This window comes from Apium graveolens, chromosome 4, assembly GCF_009905375.1.
Source record: "Apium graveolens cultivar Ventura chromosome 4, ASM990537v1, whole genome shotgun sequence".
NCBI lineage: Eukaryota > Viridiplantae > Streptophyta > Magnoliopsida > Apiales > Apiaceae > Apium > Apium graveolens.
Genome location: NC_133650.1, coordinates 279,139,170 through 279,163,377, shown reverse-complemented (window position 1 = coordinate 279,163,377; position 24,208 = coordinate 279,139,170). Strand labels below are relative to the sequence as shown.

General features: G+C 38.7%; 1 non-coding gene across 1 annotated transcript; it reads left to right on the top strand.

Moving 5' to 3' along the window:
• Nucleotides 1-16,751: 16,751 nt before the first annotated feature.
• LOC141722214 (small nucleolar RNA R71) lies at nucleotides 16,752-16,860 on the top strand. The gene has a single exon (XR_012575236.1). It is a non-coding gene; the product is annotated as a small nucleolar RNA R71 (small nucleolar RNA).
• Nucleotides 16,861-24,208: the final 7,348 nt, after the last annotated feature.

The following is a 24,208-nucleotide window of genomic DNA, read 5'->3' as shown; positions in this document are numbered from 1 at the left end:
CTGGAAATCAAACCATTGATGAATATTGAATTGAAGTATTATATTCAAGGAAAAATTACGAATATTGGAAGCTATACACGCCACCCATCGTGGCGTACCAAGTTCCAAAGATTTCGAATAATTTAAGATTTGATGATGGAATACAATTAGCTATGAAAAATAATATAGACCACCCCAACGTGGCATATTGTTTAGTAATAGGACTGAAGTAACATTTAAACAAATTTAGGTGGTATACATGTCACACATCGTGGCGTACCAGAAACTTATGGTGTGTAGATGTTAGTGTATTTAATTTTAATAATTGTTAGAGGAATCAATAGGTCTTAATATTTAATGCACCCTTATTTATGTGTAATGTGATGTTTTTTATGCATGATTCTCAGGATAAAATGGGCTTTAATCCAGTATCACCATACTTAAGGATAACAAATTTACCGGACCTAACTATATTGAATGGAAATAAAATTTGGACATTGTGTTGACTGCTGAGGAGTACAAGTTTTGCACTTATGAACCCAAGCCTGATCAGCCTGCTGCTGATGATCCTGAAGATGAGAAAGAGTATTATAAGCGGTGGATTAAGGCTGATGAGATGTCACGATATTACATTCTGGCAGCAACGTCGGGTGTTTTGCAGCATCAGCATAAGTCTATGGCCACTGCTTCAGATATGCTCTTTAATCTCAAGGAACTTTTTGGAGATCAGAATAGGGCTGCTAGGCAAGTAGCCATGAAGGCTTTAATGAACACTCAGATGGCTGAAGGAATACCTGTAAGGGATCATGTTCTCAAGATGATGTCAGATCTGAATGAGATAGAGATCCTTGGTGCTGAACTTGACGGGGAAACCCAGATTGACATTATCCTTATGAGCTTGTCCAAGAGTTTTGAGCAGTTCCACTTGAATTACAACATGAATAAGAGGCAGTATAGTCTCACGGAACTGCTGACAGAACTTCAGGCTGCTGAAGGATTATTTCGGCAGAGTGTTCAAGTGAATGTGGCTGAGAAAGATTCTTCCTCTAAGCCGAAAGGTTCCAAGAAGAAGAAAAGGCTCAGACACAGAAAGCTGTGAAGGCAGTGAGAGTTCAAGGTGGTATGAAAAAGCCTAAGGGAAAGTGCTTCAGGTGTAAATAGTCAGGTCACTGGAAATAGGATTGTCCTCTTCCTAAGAAGATAAACAATATTGGTATGTCTCTTTCTCTAGTTACAGAAACATTTATAGCGGCTATATCTACGAGCACTTGGTGTGTAGATACAGGAGCCACTGATCATGTTTGTAATTTTATGCAGGGGTTCCAGCTATCCAGAATGCTTAGAGATGGTGAGATATACGTGTTCATGGGAGATGCTACGAAAGTAGCAGTAGTTGCAGTAGGAGTTATTCATTTATCTTTTGGTTCTGATAGGATTTTGGTTTTGAATAATTGTCTTTATGTACCTTCTTTTAGAAGGAATTTAATTTCGGTTTCTAAACTTGCTTTGGATGGTTATAATGTTTGTTTGGATCGTAATGTTTCTATTATGATGAATAAACGAATTATATGTTCGGGTACATTGCAAGACAATTTGTATATAATCAATCCTAGTCAACCTGCACTGCAACTGCAATATAGGGAATTAAACAACACATCTTCTAACTCTACTAAAAGAAAGGAACCTTCTAGTTTGAACCAAACATATCTTTGGCACTTGAGATTAGGTCATATTAACTTGAGTAGGATACAAAGACTGATAGTAGACGGGCATTTAAGCTCATTGGCAGTGGAGCCATTTCCAGTTTGTGAATCCTGCTTGGAAGGTAAAATGACTAATAGGCCTTTCAAGGCAAAGGGGAATAGAGCCAAACAAGTGTTAAAATTGGTTCACTCTGATTTATGTGGACCCATGAATATCCAAGAAAGAGGTGGTTATGAGTATTTCATCACTTTCATTGATGATTATTCTAGATATGGGTATGTTTATTTGTTGCGTCGTAAGTCTGAGTGCTTTGATAAGTTCAAAGAGTACAAAGCTAAAACGGAGAAGCGACTTAATAAAAGTATCAAGTCACTATGATCAGATCGTGGTGGCGAATACTTTCCTGGAGAATTTTGGGAATATTTATCAGAAAATGGGATAGAATTCCAGTTAACTGCACCAGGCACACCCCAGCAGAACGGTGTAGCAGAGAGAAGAAACCAGACTCTTTTAGAGAGTGTTAGATCGATGATGAGTTATTCGGATTTACCCAAGTCATTTTGGGGACATGCCTTAGAGACAACAGCTTATCTTCTGAACTTAGTACCTTCTAAGTCAGTTCCTAAAACCCCCTTAGAATTGTGGACCGGGTATAAACCGAGTCTAAGACACATTCAGATACGGGGTTGTCCAGCACATGTGCTGAACAAGAATGCGACTAAGTTAGAATCTCGTGTAGAAGTAAAGTTGTTTGTAGGCTACCCCATGGGAATGAAAGGTTATTTATTTTATAGTCCGAAGAATTGGGATGTCATTGTTACCAATGCAAGATTCTTAGAGGAGGACTATATAATGAATCACAAACCCATGAGTAGTGTCATTTTAGAGGAACTAGTGGGAGGGACAAATAATACCCATGAAGCTGTAGTACAAGTAGAACAACCACAACAAAATATACAACTTGTCACTAATACCGCACCAGTGCCTCGTCGTAGTGGGAGGGTTGTTCAACAGCCTGATAGATTCATGTTTTTGGGAGAGTCTTCAGACTTGGTCTCTGGTGAACATGATGATGATCCCCGTACATACGAAGAGGTAGTACAAGAAAAAGATGCAGATCTTTGGAAAAAGGTGATGGAATCTGAGATGGAATCAATGTATTCTAATCAGGTCTGGGAGCTCGTGGAACCACCCAAAGGTATAAAACCTATTGGATTTAAGGGGATCTACAAGAAAAAGAGGGGATTAGATAAAAAGGTTAAAGCATGGAAATCAAGACTTGATGCGAAAGGGTATACTCAGAAAGAAGGTATCGATTATGAGGAAACCTTTTCACCGGTAGTCATGCTTAAGTCAATCCATATTCTTTTATCTATTGCAACTCATCTCGATTATGAGATTTGACAAATGGATGTCAAGATAGCTTTCCTTAATGGAAGTCTTGAAGAAACCATCTATATGCAACAACCAGAGGGATTCATTAAAGAAGGCCAAGAGCATCTTGTATGTAAGCTTAAGAGGTCTATTTATGGACTTAAACAAGCTTCTAGGTATTGGAACATTTATTTTGATCAGGTAGTCCAGTCGTATGGATTTGATCAAAGTCCAAGCGAAGCATGCGTGTATAAGAGATGTGAGGGAAATGCAGTGGTTTTTCTAGTACTATATGTTGATGACATTTTACTCATTGGAAACAATGTTAAGATGTTGTCTTCAATAAAGGCATGGTTATGGAAATAATTTGAAATGAAGGACTTAGGTGAAGCAGCATACATCCTTGGGATCAAACTTATAAGGGATCGCAAGAAAAAGGATGCTGGCTTTATCTCAAGAGCCCTACATAGATGACGTATTAGCTCGTTTTAACATGCAGGACTCCAAGAAGGGCAATTTACCTTTCAGACATGGAATTTCTCTATCAAAGAGTCAATGCCTCTGGTGAACATGATGATGATCCCCGTACATACGAAGAGGTAGTACAAGACAAAGATGCAGATCTTTGGAAAAAGGTGATGGAATCTGAGATGGAATCAATGTATTCTAATCAGGTCTGGGAGCTCGTGGAACCACCCAAAGGTATAAAACCTATTGGATGTAAGTGGATCTACAAGAAAAAGAGGGGATTAGATAAAAAGGTTAAAGCATGGAAAGCAAGACTTGATGCGAAAGGGTATACTCAGAAAGAAGGTATCGATTATGAGGAAACCTTTTCACCGGTAGTCATGCTTAAGTCAATCCGTATTCTTTTATCTATTGCAGCTCATCTCGATTATGAGATTTGACAAATGGATGTCAAGATAGCTTTCCTTAATGGAAGTCTTGAAGAAACCATCTATATGCAACAACCAGAGGGATTCATTAAAGAAGGCCAAGAGCATCTTGTATGTAAGCTTAAGAGGTCTATTTATGGACTTAAACAAGCTTCTAGGTATTGGAACATTTATTTTGATCAGGCAGTCCATTCGTATGGATTTGATCAAAGTCCAAGTGAAGCATGCGTGTATAAGAGATGTGAGGGAAATGCAGTGGTTTTTCTAGTACTATATGTTGATGACATTTTACTCATTGGAAACAATGTTAAGATGTTGTCTTCAATAAAGGCATGGTTGTGGAAATAATTTGAAATGAAGGACTTAGGTGAAGCAGCATACATCCTTGGGATCAAACTTATAAGGGATCGCAAGAAAAAGGATGCTGGCTTTATCTCAAGAGCCCTACATAGATGACGTATTAGCTCGTTTTAACATGCAGGACTCCAAGAAGGGCAATTTACCTTTCAGACATGGAATTTCTCTATCAAAGAGTCAATGCCCTTCGACACCTAAAGAGATAGAGAACATGAAGGTAGTTCCTTATGCTTCGGCATGTGAAAGCCTAATGTATGCTATGTTATGTACCAGGCTTGATATCTGTTTTGCCGTGGGCATGGTTAGCTGATACCAGTTAAACCCAGGACAAGAACATTGGAGTGCAGTACAAATAATACTCAAGTACCTGCGAAGGACTAAGGAGTATATGTTAGTTTACAAGTCCTCTGATTTATTGCCTCTGGGATATACTGATTCAGATTTTCAGACAGATAAGGATAAGAGAAAATCCACCTCGGGATGTGTTTTTACTTTGGGAGGTGGAGCCGTAATATGGAGGAGTGTGAAGCAGAAATGCATTGTAGACTCAACCATGGAAGCCGAATATGTGGCAGCCTCTGAGGCAGCCAAAGAGGCTATATGGTTCCGAAACTTCCTGCTGGATTTGGATGTGGTTCCTAATTTGCCACGGAATATCATGATTTATGGTGATAATACTGGTGTTGTGGCAAATACCAAGGAACCACGAGCCCATAAGACAGCAAAACGCATAGAGCATAAGTATCACCTCATACGGCAGTTCGTTAAGCGAGGAGATATCATTGTGGCTGATATAGCATCAAAGGATAACCGGGCAGATTCTTTCACGAAGAGTTTACCAGATAAGGCTTTTCAGGAGCACGTGGAAGCGATAGGAGTCAGATACTTGGTCACATAGTTATATAGTTGGTAGTGGATTGCTTGTAATAAACACCGATATACTCAAAGAATATCTTGAGTATAAGTGGGAGATTGTTAGGGTTTATACTGAAATATTCGTTTGAAGTATATACTTTAATAATAAATTATTTGAGAATCTTGAATACATGTTTTCACATAGTCTGTATATTATATATTGTAGACAATCTAGTATCAAATGGGATAGCAAAAGATTAGATTGTCAAACTCCTTATATAATATAATAAAGGTTCACAGTCTAAGTGGTATTAGACAAACCACTGGAACGGCTGGAGTATTATTTAGAAATAGTTTATCTTGACTATTGAATAATATTTGTATACTTTGTGTATATTGAACGGGATCAAAATAGTAGAATAATTGTTTCTTTTATTCTGACAATAAAGAAGAACTAAGATTCTACGATATTATTATTGCTTAGATTCTTAATCCGGATGTAGTAATTGACACTTGTATTTAATGCACATGCCTTGATTCATATATTAAGTAATTTATTTTAAATTACGAATTTATGTATTGGGCAATGACATTATATACAGAGTGGGATATTAACTATAAAAGGAAACCGTGTCCGAAAAATATATTTGGGTGATGATGTCCTCTTGAAAGCTCATAAAGATAATTATGCTTTAGTCCTGCAGGCAGATTTGTTCTTGCATAATTATAAGGTTGAGTGGATGATCAAGGATAAAAGATATTGATTAAATTAATTGTCAGAAATTAATTTAATTAATGGACATGCGATATCTTAAATATGGGGAATTTATAAGCAATTAATATGGGAGCCGAATTAAATAATTAATTTACGAAATTAGGAAAGGTAGTGCAAATATTAATTCTTTAGTGGATTGAATTAATATTTAATGACATTGGGCTTGGCCCGGAATGTCATTAAAAGGCCTGACCTATTGGTCCATGATCCCTACTGTAGCCTATAAATATTCTCATTCTCCTAAAGCTAGGGTAAACACACAAAAAACAAAATCACATCCTAGGGTTTGAGAGAGGCAGCCATTTTTCTCAAGGAGCCAGCTAGGGTTTTGGAATTTTGGAGCTTTGGGAGAGGTACACCTTGGGAGATCGAAGCCCACACTTCGTCCAAGGAGAATCGGGGAATATAGAAGAAGACATGGATTTGAATTGCTTGCGCCGTAGGGATTAAGTTTAATGTTCTATTCGTACTCTTTTAAATTAATATCATAAAATGCAGGGCCAAGATTCGATAGATCCAACCGTTTTTATGCAATTTAATACCTTTTAAGTTGGGAGAATTTGATGTTATCTTAGGAACGGATTGGTTGTCAGAGAATAACGCTCAGATTGATTGCAAGAATAGGAAAGTGAGACTTCAGACATTGGATAGTAAGAAGAAGATAATATTTCAAGGAATTAAACAAGAAAAGAAGTTTTTAACGATAGCTCAAGTGAAGAAGTTATTACGTCAGAATTGTGAGGCATATTTGGCCCATGTGATAGACACCAGCAGAGAAGTTCCAGCACCAGAGGAAATTCCAGTTGTCAATGAGTTTCCAGATGTTTTTCCAGACGATCTTCCAGGATTACCTCCCGACAGAGAAATTAAATTTGTGATTGACTTAGCATCCGGAACAGAACCAGTTTCTAAAGCTCTATATCGAATGACACCAGTGGAGATGAAAGAATTGGCAACTCAGTTATAAGATCTTTTGGAGAAAGGAGTTATAAGACCCAGTGTATATCCGTGGGGTGCACCAGTATTGTTTGTCAAGAAGAAAGACGAGAGTATGCGACTGTGTATTCACTATCGGGAATTGAATAAGCTGACCATTAAGAACAAGTATCCGTTGCCGAGGATTGATGATTTGTTTGACCAACTGAAAGGTCCTGTATGGTTTTCTAAGATTGATTTAAGATCAGGATACCACCAACTGAAGATTAAGCCAGAAGACATACCGAAGACAACATCCAGAACTAGATATGGGCATTATGAGTTTTTAGTAATGGCATTTGGATTAACCAACACACGAGCAGCTTTCATGGATCTAATGAATCGAGTATTCAAGAAGTATTTGGATAAATTCGTGTTCGTGTTCATAGATGACATTCTAATATATTCCAAGATAGAAGAAGAGCATGCAAAGCATTTAAGGATAGTTCTAGAGACACTGCGACATGAGAAATTGTACGCAAAGTTTTCAAAGTGTGAATTTTGGTTAAAAGAAGTACGATTTCTTGGACATATAATTAGCAATAAAGGAGTGTGTTAGTCGCTAAACACGCGATAATATTACACGCAAGTATACGCCTTCGCAAGTAGTATAAGATATAAATCAAATTCGATCCCACAGAGACTGTATTGGTTAACTAATCAACTCGTGCACTTAAGCAACAATGTATGGTTATTATTTAATGCTAAGATGATAAGAAAGTGAGGTTGTTTATAAGTAAGAATTAAACTAATTATTATAACCACTAGAATAAGATAGACTGAGTTAATATATATAACAAATATGGAATTAAAACTTCATTAAGTACTTCATTCAATAGCCTTACTGTTCTTAACCTTAGCATGTAATGATGATGACACTAATCAGACAACACGAAACTGATAAATGCCAACTTTCGTTGCATGAGTACCATTCTACCAGACATCCACAAAAGAGATAGAAGCTGAATAGGCACCAATTATATTGAGACCCTATATGTCTATAGAATTCGACAACATAACGGTTTAAGCACAAGTTATCTATCTTGATTACACATGGCAAGTAAGATGGTTAAAATTACCTACATATCATGCATAGCAATACATGAACCTATGCTAGCATGGCAAGTTCTAAATCCTTAAATTCACTTTCGCTTCATTAAGAATTAACACACTATCTTATAAGTTCGCGACGCTCACAAGACGAATATGCAAAACCCTAACTAGAATATCATATAATCACCACATACTAAGGCATCGAAACAATTTAACTAAAGAAATCCATAAATAAATCTGCTAGAACCCCACAACAACGATTAGCTCATAATCCAACTCATCGCCAACGTGGGTTCCAATGAAAACATGATATAGCAAATGTAGTCTTTATATGAATAAATAAACTAAAGTAAAAACAAGAGTAAAGGTTCAGCAAAATAAGAAACAAATATCCAAATTACAACTTAAAACAAAGATTCACAAGAATAAACTAGATCGTCTTTGCCTTGGTTGAATTGTGCCCAAAAGGTCTCTTGACGTCTTTTCCTTGCTTGATGTCTCTGAAAAATGACCTAAGTTATGTTTATATAGCAGTCTATGCATCCCAGGAATCCAGCAAATCAAATTGTAGTTGAATCAGGATTTTAATATCCCGACCCAGCGCGACCGTGCGCTTCACCAGCGCGGACACGCTGACTTTCTGTTCTCCCGGCGCGGCCGCGCGCAACACCAGCGCGGGCGCGCTTTCCTTCTGCCAAAACTTCTTTTTTTCTTCTTCTTTATTCCTTGAAGCTTCAAGCCAGTCTTTCAAGCTTTTATTCCAGCACATCTTAAACACCATATTAGCATCAAAATAATGCTAATTCACCTGATTCACGAAGTAAAGCCTGAAATGCAAAAACACTTGAAAACACGTTAAAACACAAATAACTTGAGTACAAATACACCAACTCAAAGATTATTAGAGCATAAATAAGTGTCATAAATGCCACTTAACACACCCCCAAACTTGAATCGATGCTTGTCCTCAATCATAAACAGACTCAAAGAACAATAAATAAAAATGCATGAATACAACTAATATGAATGCATCGATCCACAAAGAATAACTAAACCAATCAACCAGCAACACCTCAGCAAATGCAATTATTCACATAAAGATCCATCAAATCTCATAAATCAATCTACATACGAGAGACGTACGTGTGTGCAAATGCTTACAGATATATTATCGCAACTAGATCGACAATCATAACTCACTACTTATCAAAACAATCACAAGTTTATAAATAGAATAAAATCTAGACTCAAAAATAATGTATAACACTTCAATTCTTATAACGGAGTTAACATGGATTCACGCTTTTATTCACAACAAAACAACATAAATATGCTTATTTGATCGTGTAATGAGTGAGGTCCATAAAAGACTTATACAATAGCACCCATGTAGCGAGCGTTAGGTTAGCGGATCCCAGACTATAGAAGCCTTTGGTCACTAGGCACAAAGTCCCCTAAGAACTTAATAACTCGAGTACTAAAGAGCCCACTCGTGATCAATTATACATAACACTTATTTTTTTCTTTTCTACATTTTTTTCCTCTTTTTTTTCAACAATTTCTGAATGAGTGCGTTTCGCTCCATCTCATTCAACCCTAGACTACTCATAAAAATATGAGCCGGCTACTAGCCAATTAACACCTAGCCAATACAACTAGCAATGAAATCCAATTTCTCCAATTTTTAAATATCCATGTCTTTATTATTAAGAGCATATCCTAGATTCTAAATATAAACAAGCGATTAAACCTCGATAATCAAACAAATCATGACTATGATCTAGCACTCTAGCAACCTATAAGACTTAGTGAAATACAAGTGTCTCTAGCATGCAAATCATTCCAATAAGAATCAACATCACTAAATACAACACCACTACACTAGCACCAATATCACCAATTAATCGGAAAATTATCTAAGGGGTCATATTATAATGCAAATGCATGAAACTACATGAACAAATTATCATAAAAACTTCCGAATTAAAAAAACTACAAGGAAAAATATATGCAACTATATGAAATAAAACTATCATGAACATGCAAACTATATGAGACTCACACAAACTATATTTCTTCAACTATTACCCCCAAACTTAAAATATTCACTGTTCTCAGTGAAGGTAATAGTAAGGAATCATGCATACCTACTGTGAATCAGAATCCTCACCCTCAAAGGGTGGAGTGTCAGGTGTGTCCGGAGGTGGATACACAGAATCCTCACCAAAAACTGGCCACTGAATGTCAACTCCGGTGGCTTTAAATGCAGTCTCAAGTGCCTGGGTGAGATCGCGTGCAAAACGACTATGGATGTCGTACATTACATCCATCCTCCTCGCAAGACGCCTATATTGCATCGAACTTAAACCAGCTCCCATGTCTGCTCCTGCTCTTTCATGCTGCTGCTGTGATCCTGACGATCCAGCCTCCTCTCCATACCGAGCTCTCCAAGCTGCTCTACGTGCATGCTGAGAACCTCCTGCTGTAGCTGCTTCCATAGGCACACCACCTGGCAAATGATCATATGAGTAACCAAGCCCCTTAGGATTGGGCTTCCCTCCATACTACTCAACCATGTTGTGCAGTGTAGAACTGTCAATAGGAGCATTGGGAATCTGAAGCTGCTCATGTGCAGGCCAACAAACACCAACTGCCCCGCATAACTTCATCACAATGGACGCATAAGAAATAGCCCTAGTAGTACCTCCCCTCAAAAACCTCAAAATCCCATGATATATCACCATCCCCAAATCAATGTAATCACCCTGCAAAATACCCCAAAGCAGATGAGCACGCTCCACCGTAATCTCATGCTCATGCGAAGATGGCATGATGTTAGCACAAATAAACGAGTTCCAAACCATTGCATACCTGTTCATGTATGAAGCGGGGAACGTGGAGTAATCAGTAGTGCCCCTCTTGAACTTCCAATGAGTCTCAGGCACACAGAGAGTAGCAACGATGAGATCCAAATCGAAGTGCTCAGGAGTCTTATCGTTCCAAGTGTCCTGGCCCACCTTCCTCGCAGGCTGCTCAATCACTGTCCTGATAGCCTCGGCACTGTACTCAATAGTCCTCCCTCTCACCACCATGAAACCATTCTTCTCCGCCTTAGCATTGGCGTAGAAATTCCGTACAACACTCATGGGCACAGCAGCGGGAGCCTCACAAAAAGGAACTCAGCCTATCTCCAAAATCATCTCCAACAGCTTACCATCATTCCCTGATGGCAGAAATCCTCTCTCCTTAGCAATAGGCTTCGAGAGAAGACTCGTGTACTCCTCCTCAGCCTCACGAGTAGAGAACCTGGGCCTCACACCACTCGCAGTAGAAGAATCGGTGGCGCTGCTTCCAACTTGAGTTCTCTATCTTTTGGGTGCCATCAGGATTGAAAAAGAAAGAATAAAAGCTTAAGTGTTTAGAGAGAATTTGTGTTTGAGAGTTTGTGGATTGGAGGAGAAGTTGTATGCAAGTGTATGTATTTATAGGTGGAGGGGTGTGAATCTGATAAGGAATAGAAGTGGGAATTGATTATGGGAATCATGAGAATAATGGAATTGATTAGGAGAGGGAATTATGGGATGTGGAAGAGTAAAAATCGGGTTAGAATTGACTTTGGAATTAAAATCCCAATTTTCTCTAATAAACTGCTATTTTTAATTTTTTTCTGAACAGGGACTCGGCACGGCCGCGCGCTAGGACAGCGCGGGCGCGCGCTAGGACAGCGCGGGCGCACGCTAGGACAGCGCGGGCGCGCTCTGACTCTGGAATACCAGCGCGGCCGCGCGCTAGGACAGTGCAGGCACGCTTGGTTTCTGGAAAAACGGTGCGGCTGCGCGCTTGACTGGCGCGGCCGCACGCTTGGCCAGCACCGCGCCAGCCAGCGCGGGTGCGCCCTACTTCTGTACTTGGCCCTGAATATTTTTCTTTTTCTGATTTTTTTGTGTTTTTCTCTTTTCTACTTGCTTCCTCTACCTACTAATGTACAACATACTTGGGTTACCTCCCAAGAAGCGCTTCTTTAACGTCGCTAGCTCGACGTAGAATCTCGAGATCAAGTGGACAATAAAATGACAGTAACCACCTCGCGATTTACCGTATCACCATAATAATGCTTCAACCTTTGACCATTTACCTTGAATGCTTGGCCGGGATCATTCTCAAAACATTCCACAGCTCCATGTGGAAATACAGTTTTGATTATGAAGGGCCCTAACTATCTTGACTTCAACTTTCCAGGAAAAATACGGAGATGAGAGTTGAATAAAAGAACTTGTTGCCCTGGCACAAATTTCTTGAGCACTAGACCCCGATCATGCCATCAATTGACTTTCTCCTTATACATCTTGTTGTTCTCATAAGCTTTAAGTCGAAACTCGTCGAGTTCATTCAATTGAAGCATCCTCTTTTTTCGAGCCGCATCCAAATCCAGATTAAATTTCTTCAAAGCCCAATAATCTTTATGCTCGAGCTCCATAGGCAAATGACACCCCTTACCATAAACCAACTGAAATGGCGACATTCCCAATGTAGTCTTATATGTTGTTCTATCTGCCCAAACAGCTTCATCAAGCTTCAAAGACCAATCCTTCCTTGATGGACATACCGCTTTCTCCAAAATGCACTTGATCTCCCTATTAGATACCTCAGCTTGACCATTTGTTTGAGGATGATAAGCCGTAGCAATGCGATGATTCATATTATACCTTTTCATCATGGCAGTGAACTTGCGGTTATAAAAATGCGACCCCTCATCACTGATTATGACTCTTGGAGTCCCAAGCCTTGTGAATATATGCTTGTGAAGAAAATTAAGCACGACTCTCGCATCGTTTGTTGGCAACGCCTTCACTTCAACCCATTTTGACACATAATCAACTGCCAACAAGATATACCGATTGTTACAAGATGAGACAAATGGCCCCTTGAAGTCAATTCCCCAAACATTGAAGACCTCAACCTCGAGAAGCACATTAAGAGGCATCTCATCCTTCTTAGACATATTACCCACCCGTTGACATCAATCATATTTTAAAATGAACTGATGAGCATCTTTAAATAATGTTGGCCAAAAGAACCCTGTTTGAAGAACACGAGCTACTGTCTTTTTTCCACCATAATGTCCTCCATAAGCCGTTGAGTGGCAATCTCGCAAGACCCACCCCCCCCCGTTTCGCTGTGAGGAATACATCTCCTAATGATTTGGTCAGCTCCTTGGCCAAAAAGAAATGGCTCATCCCACATATACCACTTCACTTCATGAAGAAACTTCTTCCTTTGAGCATAAGATAAATCGGGAGGCATAATGTTACTCACAAGGTAGTTCATAATGTCTTTAAACCACGTCTCTTCTTCTTGCACTCCAAACAGCTGCTCGTCGGGAAAAGACTCATTTATCAAGGTCTTATCCAATAAAGTAGCATTAGAATTCTCTAAATGCGAGAGATGATCGGCAACTTGATTTTCAGTTCCTATTCTGTCCTTGATCTCTAGTTCAAATTCTTGGAGAAAAGAACCCATCTAATCAATATAGGCATCGAGTCCTTCTTCGAGATGAGATATCGAATTACGGCATGATCAGTGAAAACTGTCACCTTAGTCCCAAGTAGATAATATCAAAATTTCTCAAAACCGTAGACAATAGGCAAAAGTTCTTTCTCCGTAGTAGTATAATTCAGTTGAGCACCGTTGAGTGTCTTACTATCGTATTAGACCACATGAAATATATTGTTCTTCCTCTGCCCAAGAATTGCTCCAACTACATAATCACTTGCATCGCACATCATCTCAAAAGGCTCATTCCAATCAGGTGCGGTTATGACGGGTGCCGTGATTAAACTCTTCTTCAATGCCTCAAAAGCTACAAGGCACTCGTCATCGAATTTAAAAGGAACATCTTTCTCTAATAGACTACACAAAGGCTTTAAAATTTTTGAGAAGTCCTTGATGAAACGCCTGTAGAAACCCGCATGACCAAGAAAATTGTGAATTCCCTTAACAGAAATAGGTGGAGGGAGATTCTCAATGACTCCCACCATGACCTTGTCCACCTCTAGACCTTTATTGGAAACCTTGTGCCCGAGAATAATGCCCTGACGCACCATAAAATGACATTTCTCCCAATTGAGAACCAGATTAGTCTCAACACACCTCTTGAGAACATGTCCAAGATTTTGCAAGCATTCATCAAAAGAATCGCCAAAGACTGAGAAGTCGTCCATGAACACCTCCACATTCTGACCAATTATGTCGAAAAAGATGGCCATCATACATCTCTGAAATGTGGCTGGTGCACCACACAGACCAAAAGAAACTCGTCTGAAGGCGAAAGTACCAAATGGACAAGTGAAGGTAGTCTTCTCCTGATCTTCTGGGGCGATAAAAATATGATCGTAACCCGAATAGCCATCCAGAAGACAATAATACTCATGACCAACCAACCTGTCAAGCATCTGATCAATGAAGGGAAATGGAAAATGGTCCTTCCTAGTGGCTTTGTTCAGCTTCCGATAGTCCATGCAGACTCTCGAACCTGTGACTGTCCGTGTAGGGATAAGCTCATTCTTCTCATTTGCCACCACAATAATTCCACCTTTCTTTGGCACACATTGAACCGGGCTTACCCATGAACTGTCAGAGATAGGATAGATGATCCCTGCATCTATCCACTTCAGAATTTCCTTCTTCACTACTTCCTTCATGATAGGATTAAGTCTTCTTTGCTGCTCGACTGTAGGTTTGCTACCTTCCGCTAGTAGAATTTTACGCATACAGTAAGAAGGGCTGATCCCCTTGATATCCGCTATAGTCCATCCAATTGCCGATTTGAACTCTCTCAGAATTCTCAAAAGCTTTTCCTCATCGCTACCTGAAAGGTCAGATGCAATAATAACAGGCAGAGTAGATGCATCACCTAAAAAAGCATACCTCAAATGTTCAGGTAAAGGCTTAAGCTCAAGAGTAGGAGCTTCCTTAATAGAAGGCTTGAGGCGTTTAGGAGCTTTGCTCAATTCTTCCATTCCAAGAGATTCAAAAGGCATATCGATCTTCCTCTTCCAGGGAGAAGCATTCAAATATTGCAATTGCTCATCACCTTCGTCATCTTCACTGTCTAAATTTCCCAATAAGGCTTTTTCTAAGGTGTTAGACCTTAGCATTTGATCAAGTTCTGATGTGACCACCGAATCGACCAACTTGACTTTTAAGCACTTCTCATTATCAGTAGGAAATTTCATAGCATTGAACACATTGAACATTACATCCTGATTCAACACTCGCATTATAAGCTCACCCTTCTGCACATCAATCAAGGTTCGACCAGTTGCCAAGAAAGGTCTTCCCAAAATTATGGGAATCTGCTTATCCTCCTCAAAATCAAGAATTACAAAATCAGCAGGAAAGATGAGTTTATCAACCTTGACCAAGACATCCACCACAATACCTCGTGGATATGTAATAGAACGGTCGGCCAACTGCAAATTCATATACGTCAATTTAGGATCAGGTAGATCTAACTGCTTGAAGATTGACAAAGGCATCACATTGATGCTAGCTCCCAATTCACATAAGAATCTATCAAAAGACAATTTTCCAATAGTACATGGAATAGTAAAGCTTCCTGGATCTTTAAGCTTCGGAGGCAACTTCTGCTGTAGCACAACACTGCATTCCTCCGTGAGAGCGACAGTCTCCAAATCATCTAGCTTCACTTTCCGAGAGAGAATACCTTCCATAAACTTTGCATAACTAGGCATCTTATCGAGAGCCTCAGCGAAAGGTATATTAATATGAAGTTTCTTGAACACCTCCAGGAACTTCTCAAACTGCTTGTCCAGCTTTTTTCTTCTGCAGCCGCTTAGGAAAAGGCGGTAGAGGGTAGATCTATTTCTCCCCTGTATTACCCTCAGGGGGAGTGTGCTCAACAGTAGTCTTCATTGGTTCCACTTTTTCATCCTTCTGCTTTACTTCTTTCTCAGCCCGAGCTTCTTCAATTAACTCTTGAGTTTGTTCGGGATTCGCAACCTTCCCAGACCTTAAAGTGATTGCCTTTACCTGCTCCTTAGCTTCCTTCTTTCCTGGCACTTCAGTGTCACTAGGCAATATACCAGGTTGACGATTTAGCAAGGCATTGGCAATTTGCCCAATCTGATTTTCCAAGGTCTTGATGGAACCGGCTTGACTCTTGCACATGAGCTTCAACTCCTCTAATTCAGATTTTTCATTAGCTTGTTGCAGCTGGAGTTGTTGTTTTTGTGCATACTGCGGTTGTTGAAAACCAGGGGGTTGTACTGCTTAGCTGGATACTGATGATAAGGCTGTTAAACCGCATTCTAAGCGTTGCTCCAACTGAAATTAGGATGATTGTGGTTGTTAGGATGATATTGGCTGGCACAGGTTGCTGCGATCGCTGAAAGATGCTCACGAACTGAGCTGATTCACTAAAAATTAAGCACTGATCAGTCTAATGGGCACCAACACAAAGCTCACAGACACTAGTGATTTAATTAACTCCATAATTAGCCAAAGTGTGCACCTTCATTGTCAAAGCCTTAAGTTGGGCAGTTATAGCAGTTGATGCATCCAACTCCAGAATTCCTGCTACTTTTCCCTGAGTCAGTCTCTGGGAAGAATTCTGGTACTTATTAGCATCCATCAGTTCAATAAGTTCATAAGCTTCATCGTAGCTCTTAGCCCACAAGGCTCCTCCTGATGCTGCATCAAGCATGGGTCTAGAAGTAGCACCCAATCCATTGTAGAAACAATTGATAATCATCCAATCAGGCATGCCATGGTGTGGGCACTTCCTTCGCATCTCCTTATATCGATCCCAAGCCTCACACAGAGAGATTCTCAAGTTTGTTGAGCAAATTGAGCAAGAGCATTCCTGATTGCGGCAGTCTTCACCATGGGGAAGAATTTAGTGAGAAACTTTTGAGCGAGATCTTCCCAAGTGGTGATAGACCCTGCTGGTAGAGAATGTAACCAACACTTAGCTTTGTCCCTCAGAGAGAATGGGAAGAGTCGTAGCTTGATAGCATCTTCAGTCACATCATTGAAATTGAAAGTGTCGCAGATCTCGATGAAATCCCTGATGTGCATGTTGGGGTCTTTGGTAGGAGAACCCCCAAACTGAACTGAGTTCTATATCATCTGGATCGTGCTTGACTTGATCTCAAAAGTGTTAGCCCTGATGGTTGGTCTAATGATGCTAGACTGAATATCATTAATCTTAGGCTTAGAATAGTCTATCAAAGCCGTCAGATTTTCTGCTTGATCATCCATAGCTACTACAATTGGCTCTTCAACTTTCTCTTCTTCTTCTTCTACCTTCTTTTATTCCTCAAAAACTTCCCTACGAACTACCACAAGTTCTTCATCAGCTTTATCCAGGGTTCTCTTACGAGTACGCGAACACGTATGCATACACCCTCGCTAGATCACCTGCAATAAAACAAGGAAACAAGTAAGTAACAATGTCCGAGTTAATGAACTTTAACGACCACTGATGGAAAGCACATAAACTAATAATTAACACTGCAGTCCCCGGCAGGGCGCCAAAAACTTGTTAGTCGCTAAACACGCATTAATATTACACGCAAGTATACTCGTTCGCAAGTAGTATAAGATATAAATCAGATTCGATCCCGCAGAGACTGTATTGTTTAACTAATCAACTCATGCACTTAAGCAACAATGTATGGTTATTATTCAATGCTAAGACGATAACAAAGTGAGGTTGTTTATAACTAAGAATTAAACTAATTATTATAACAAGTAGAATAAGATAGACTGAGATAATATTTATGACAAACATGGGATTCTAACTTCATTAAGTACTTCATTTAATAGCCTTACTGTTCTTAACCTTAGCATGTAGTGGTGATGACACTAATCAGACAACATGAAACTGATAAACGCCAACTTTCGTTGCACGAGTACCATTCTACCAAACATCCATAAAAGAGATAGAAGCTGAATATGCACCAATTATATTGAGACCCTATATGTCTATAGAATTTGACAACATAACGGTTTAAGCACAAGTTATCTATCTTGATTACACAAGAAAAGTAAGATGGTTAAAATTACCTACAAATCATGCATAACAATACATGAACTTATGCTAGCATGGCAAGTTCTAAATCCTTAAATTCACTTTCGCTTCATTAAGAATTAACACACTATCTTATAAGTTCGCGGCGCTCACAAGACGAATATGCACAACCATAACTAGTGTAATAACCCCAATTTTTGGAATTTTTGAAACCCTTATGAATAGTGCTTTTGCTAACTATGCTGAATAAGAAAACTTTTAATACCACACTATGTAGGAGTTCTTTTATTGATCTTTTGGGATATTATTAGTACTCTATGTGGTATATAAGTGTATGTAAAGATCGTCAGAATCCAAATCCGAACACTTTGATTTTTCCCGAAAATCCACCAGATACGGAAGGAATTTAGTATAAGGTAACAGGATAAAAAGGATTTAAATTCAAGGATTTTAAGAGAGGATCATCAAAGGAATATAATGTATTGAGAAAGGTTAAGGGAACCCAAGTAATAAGATCCCGGGTATGATCCCTCAAAAGATAAACGATAACGAAAGTTAAGCGAACCGTATGACAGATCAGCGGTCATTAGGCAAGCAATTAAGAGTTAATCAAGGAGGTTAGGGATGATGATGTCATCAAACCAACAAGATGATATAGGAAAGGTGACATAAGCATGACATAAGGGAAGGAGGTGTGGTTGATTAATAACCACACAATTTTTTATGGGTAAAAAGGTAATTAATCAAAAAACAAAAGCTAGCAACCAAGCAAACAAATCAAAAAAACACAAAACACTCCATTTTCTTCATCAAGCTCTCGGCTTTCCTTCATTTTCAAGGATAAGAAAATCCAAATTCAAGCTCCAAGCATTGTTAAATCGTGAGGTAATTATCCAAGGTTCCTTGTACTTAGATATAGTTATCCTATGAATCTAAGCTCCAAATTCCTTCACAATCTCTTCCTAAAATTCATAGAAAAAGATGGTGAATAGTGTTTTTCATGAACTAAAATTTTTGTTCTTGAGTTTTTGTTTTGATTAAGCTTGGATAAGGACTTGTAAGGGTGATTCCAAGCTAATTACTTGATTCTCCACTTTCCAAGGAAGGTATAACCCCTCCAAACCCTAACTTTATTTGAGTATTTAGGTTTAGTTTTGTTGTTATAATTCATGAGAGGCTTGTTTGTTGTGAATGTAGAGATTAGTTGGTTTTGTGAAGTTTTTGTAGTGGTAATTCTTGGATTGTTGATTAATGAATTTAAGTGTAGTTTAAATTCATGTTTAAGAATAGTATAAATTGATAATGTTGAGTTGTTGGGGCTGTTATGATGAATTATGGATGGAGTTTGGTTGGGATGTTGATTGTGAGTTGATTGTGAGTTGATTGTGAGATGATTTGGAGTGGTTTAAATTTGGGTAATCACGTAAACATAGCCGTCATAATGTCTGATTTACTTTAGGCTGTTTTTGTCATTAACATTAGGACCCGTGAACTCACCGATAGGTTTTGAACATTGCCATGATAAGATAGTTCATGTTACGAGCTTCGTTTTGATATGTGGTTCGTTTGAATCCGATATACGGTTTAGGAGAAACGACCGTTTTAAGTAACAACATTTCGCGAACAAACCGTTACCACTCGCCTTACTTTGAAACATAGGTTAAATACCTTAAAGGACTAATTGGAGTAAGAAACATTTATGTGAAGTGTATTATGCAGTTGGTAAGGCACTTGCGAAAGAATCGACTTAAAACCCTTAATGGTTAATTTATTAAAAATGGTGGAGCCGAGGGTACTCAAGCAACTTAAGAGAATCAGTAAGCGCAAAGCGAGCGTTAGAGTCTAAATTGGTTAGAGTATAGATTGATAAGTGACTTTGGTTTAATTCCAAATTATATGTTGTTTATAGGTTACCAGACTCGTCCCAAGCCATTTGTAACCCCCAGTCACTCAGGCAAGTTTTCTATCCGTTATACTGTTGTTGTGATGTATACATATGTATATGCATTATCTTGTGATAGATGCATGATGGTTAATTAGCAAATTCTTGCGATATATTGTAGCATGTGATATGGTATATATGCATGCCTGTTTCGTATTCTTGATACATATATCTGTTGATTCAGTTGATAATACCTATGCTAGAGATAAGAGGTAATTTGCATATACCCTAAGTATAGGGGACCCAAAGGTGAACTTTTTTCTAAAACCGGGAGTCGATGCTCCCGAGTATAATATATATATTTATATATATATATATATGAATAGTTTTTAAAACTATGAATCAAATAAGGTTTATTCGATAACCTTATTTTATTAGTGAATATTATTTTGAATATTCATTCGAGGGCTTATGACCCCATTTATTTTATTATTGAATATTATTTTGAATATTCATTCGAGGGCTTATGACTCCGTTTATTTTATTAATGATTATTATTATTTGAATATTTATTCGAGGACTTATGACTCCGATTATTTACTAATTATTATTCTTTACTTTATTAAGGAATAATGTGTCGATAATCAAACTCACTTTTGATTATTCAAATAAAGATAGTACTCTCGTATAAGTATATCTTTGGTTATTTAATATTCATTGCAAGTATAAGTTTTAAAACTTCTACTTCAATTATTTTTATAAAGATTATTCTTTATGAGGATATTATTTAAATAATAATATTCAGATATTTCCTAATATATCGGGACTGATTTATTTTAGTAAATCAGCATCACTCCAAACATTCCTAAAAATGTTTTGCGAGTTTTCAAAATGATTTTAAAAGTTAGAGCGGATCCCAAAACTCATTTTATATTTAAGATCTTCCTTTCAAAGGGGATTTAAATATTCGCTCAAAACCTGAGGGATTCGGCTATGTGGTGTATTTTATATTCGCAACGAGGTTGCTATTTTGATAAAAGAGTTTTTGATTACTTACCCAATACTCGGGAAGTAAAATTCTTGGAACAAGTTAATCCATTAATAGGCATCGCCTGGGAAATATCGGTGAGTTTTCCTTTCCAACTAGATACGACTTCTTGGTGGAGCCGTATCAACAAGTTTCTACTTGGGGAAAGGGGGGACGAGCTTTACGTTTCAGAGTCATGGATTTCATCTGAACTAGGACTGGCGTAAGTGGTCGAGTGGCGCCGGCCCAGCCTTATTATATTGGCCCAAATGGCCTGGAAGTTCCGCAAGACGGTACATTCCTTAGGAGTCCAGTGCTCGGTTGACAAGTAAATCCGACAGGTTCTCCTCTACATGTAGAAAATGGTGGGGTTGCACTACTACGACTGATCATCGTAAGTGGTCTTCCTGGCGTGGCAAACTCCCGTAATGAGTTCATCATCCAATTGGATATTTCTGCAACACTACCCAGAGCACTTCGATAGAAAGGCTACGGTTGGGCGATTGTTGAGTGTTGGCAGGGTCAAGTTTCCAAAATGATGTTTGCATCAAATGAAGTATCTCATAACTTCATTTTATTTTGATGATATTTTAAAGATTGATTCTATTCAAGTTTTGTCTTGTAGTTTAATCTATGGGATGAACTATTTATACATTGAACGGTGGTAGTTTAAGTAGTATTCGGAAAAGATATAAGTGTATTGGAGTATCTTGTAACTTCATCTTTTCAACTTATATCTGGTTAATGATTATCTTATGCTTGACAAAGATTTTCACAAAAACGTTGAGACAAGGTTAGATATATAAGATCACCTTGCAACAATATTTTTTATACAGTTATAAACTGGAACTCTGTGTATATTATACATGTCAGAGGATTTCAAAGATTGTGAAAAGTATATATGTATATATATACTGAATATTTTGTGACTTGGTCGCGTTAAGATAACAAACTTGGTTCATTTCTTTTTGGACCAAGACTTTCATGAGTACTATGAGAATGCTCATATATTGTTAATCATTATACATATTATTTTGGTGGGCTTGTTGCTCACCTTTGCTTTCTTCTTTCATTACACAACAACAGATAGAAAAGATGAACAGGACCAAGCTCCCGATTCGCAAGCGGTTAGGAAACGTTCCGCAGTTTCCTGTAGGCGTTGATGCCGTTATAGCCGAGGTAGGATCTACCAATAGGCTAGGCTTCCAACTTTTGATGTACCAGACTTATGTATATTTATGAATTGCAATAATGGCAAAGAAATGTAAAATTATTCAGAAACCCTTTTAAGGTGTAACGGTTTATAATTTTGGAATATAAGGACTTGTGTTAACTTTGGGTATTCATATCTGAGACTATAACTTGTGGTGTGTGTGTGTATATTGTGGGGTCACAGTACAGAGTAGTTGATTGTTTATTAAGATTGGGTGTTATTAAGGGAAATGGAACTCGTGACAACCCGGATTCCCGACCCCGGATTTTGGGGTGTTACAGAAATGGTATCGGAGCTAAGCGTTATAAACCTCAGAGATGATGTGACGTTAAGATAATAAGTTCATTAAGATAATAAGAACTCTTGCCAAGTTCATAGTCGGGCTACCTAACATAGTAATGACAGTTAAAACCCTTATGGGAACCCTTATAAATATCGTGATAGGAGCGTAGTTCGTTATCGTATATGGTAGCGGGACTCCGAACCCTGAGGTTGAGGAGCAACAACGCGATGATGTTTTATTAGTTATTGGAGATCAGATTGTGGATCCGATAGAGCGTCCTAACACGGGACCGGATGATGTTCATATTGAGGATTAGCGGTTGAGGATGTTGTCCTAGAAGGGATTATCGCTGAGAAGGATCCTGACAAGAATGAATAAAGGACCACTGAGGAATTGATGACCATGGTTAGGGCGACTACCAGAGGTAGGATTGGCCAGTCACTACCAGAGGTTCGTTCAAGTTTGTAAAGATAGTAGCCCCTTTAACGCGGCTTACTCATAAGACTGAGAAGTTCGAATGGACAGAGAAATACGAGAACAGCTTTTAAGAACTGAAGCAAAGATTGGTGACGGCCCCTATGATGGCATTGTCGGATGGAAAAGGAGATTTTGTGATATGTAGTGACGCTTCGCATAAGGAATTAAGGTGCTTCTTATACAGCACATCAAGGTAATCGTGTACGCGTCAAGACAATTAAGGGAATATAAAATTCGATATCCCCACCCATTAGCTTGGGCTCGTGGCAATAGTTTTGCCCTAAAGATTTGAGGCACTACTTGTATGGAGAGAAGTGCGAGATTTACACAAGCCATAAGTGCTCTAGTGCATTTTCACGCAGAAAGAGCTCAACATGCGCCAGAGGAGGTGGTTAGAGCTAATCAAGGATTACGATTAGGAGATTCTTTATCATCCAGGGAAACCCAGAATGGTGGCTAATGCCCTTAGTATAAAGGAGAGACTCAAGATAAAAATTTCTTTGGGAGAGTTGATAAGAGATTTTGAGAAAATGGAAATAGAAGTGAAGGTAACCGGAGCCGGTACCGAAAAGCTGTTTGAGATTGCAATACAGCCCGAATTATTGGAGAAGATCATATTGTGCCAAGAAAAAAAATTGATGAATAGAAGCAGAGAACCAATGACCGGAGAAGAGATTAATACCTAGAAAGATGATGAGGGAATAATGAGGTATCCCTACAGAATTTGGGTTCCAAATGTTCAAGAGCTTAAGGACTGGATCTTAGATGAAAGTCATAGTTCGAGGAATAAGATTTAGGGCAAACCCTGAATGTGATAGTCAGGGAGGACGTCATCAAGGTAGAAGGAACCCATAACATAATGAAGTGGAAAATGAGGATTTAAAACATATAGGATGACCCCGATTATGGGGAGGATGTGAAAACATTTCATACTGAGAAAACAGAAGTCGAGCAAGATAGGGAGAACCAGGACGGTATTCCTATGGTGCAATTCATGGACCTGCCTAAACAAAACTTATACTTTTATTCCCAACCACCACCTTGAGGAAACAATGCGGTAGGAAATTCTTTCATGACCTTTAAGTCACTAAGCTCTCAGAGTTCCAAGGAACAAGCTGACCTAGCCGAGGCAAGAGCCTGGCTAAAGGAAATAGAGAAATGATTTTATATTCTAAATGATTGATGAAGCGCAAAAGACTATTTTTGTCACTTATGCTTCCAAGAGAGAGGCCACCCGCTGGTGAAAGGCCAAGAAAGGCACGGAGCCAGAGGTTATGATAAACTGATTAAAGTTCAATCAATTG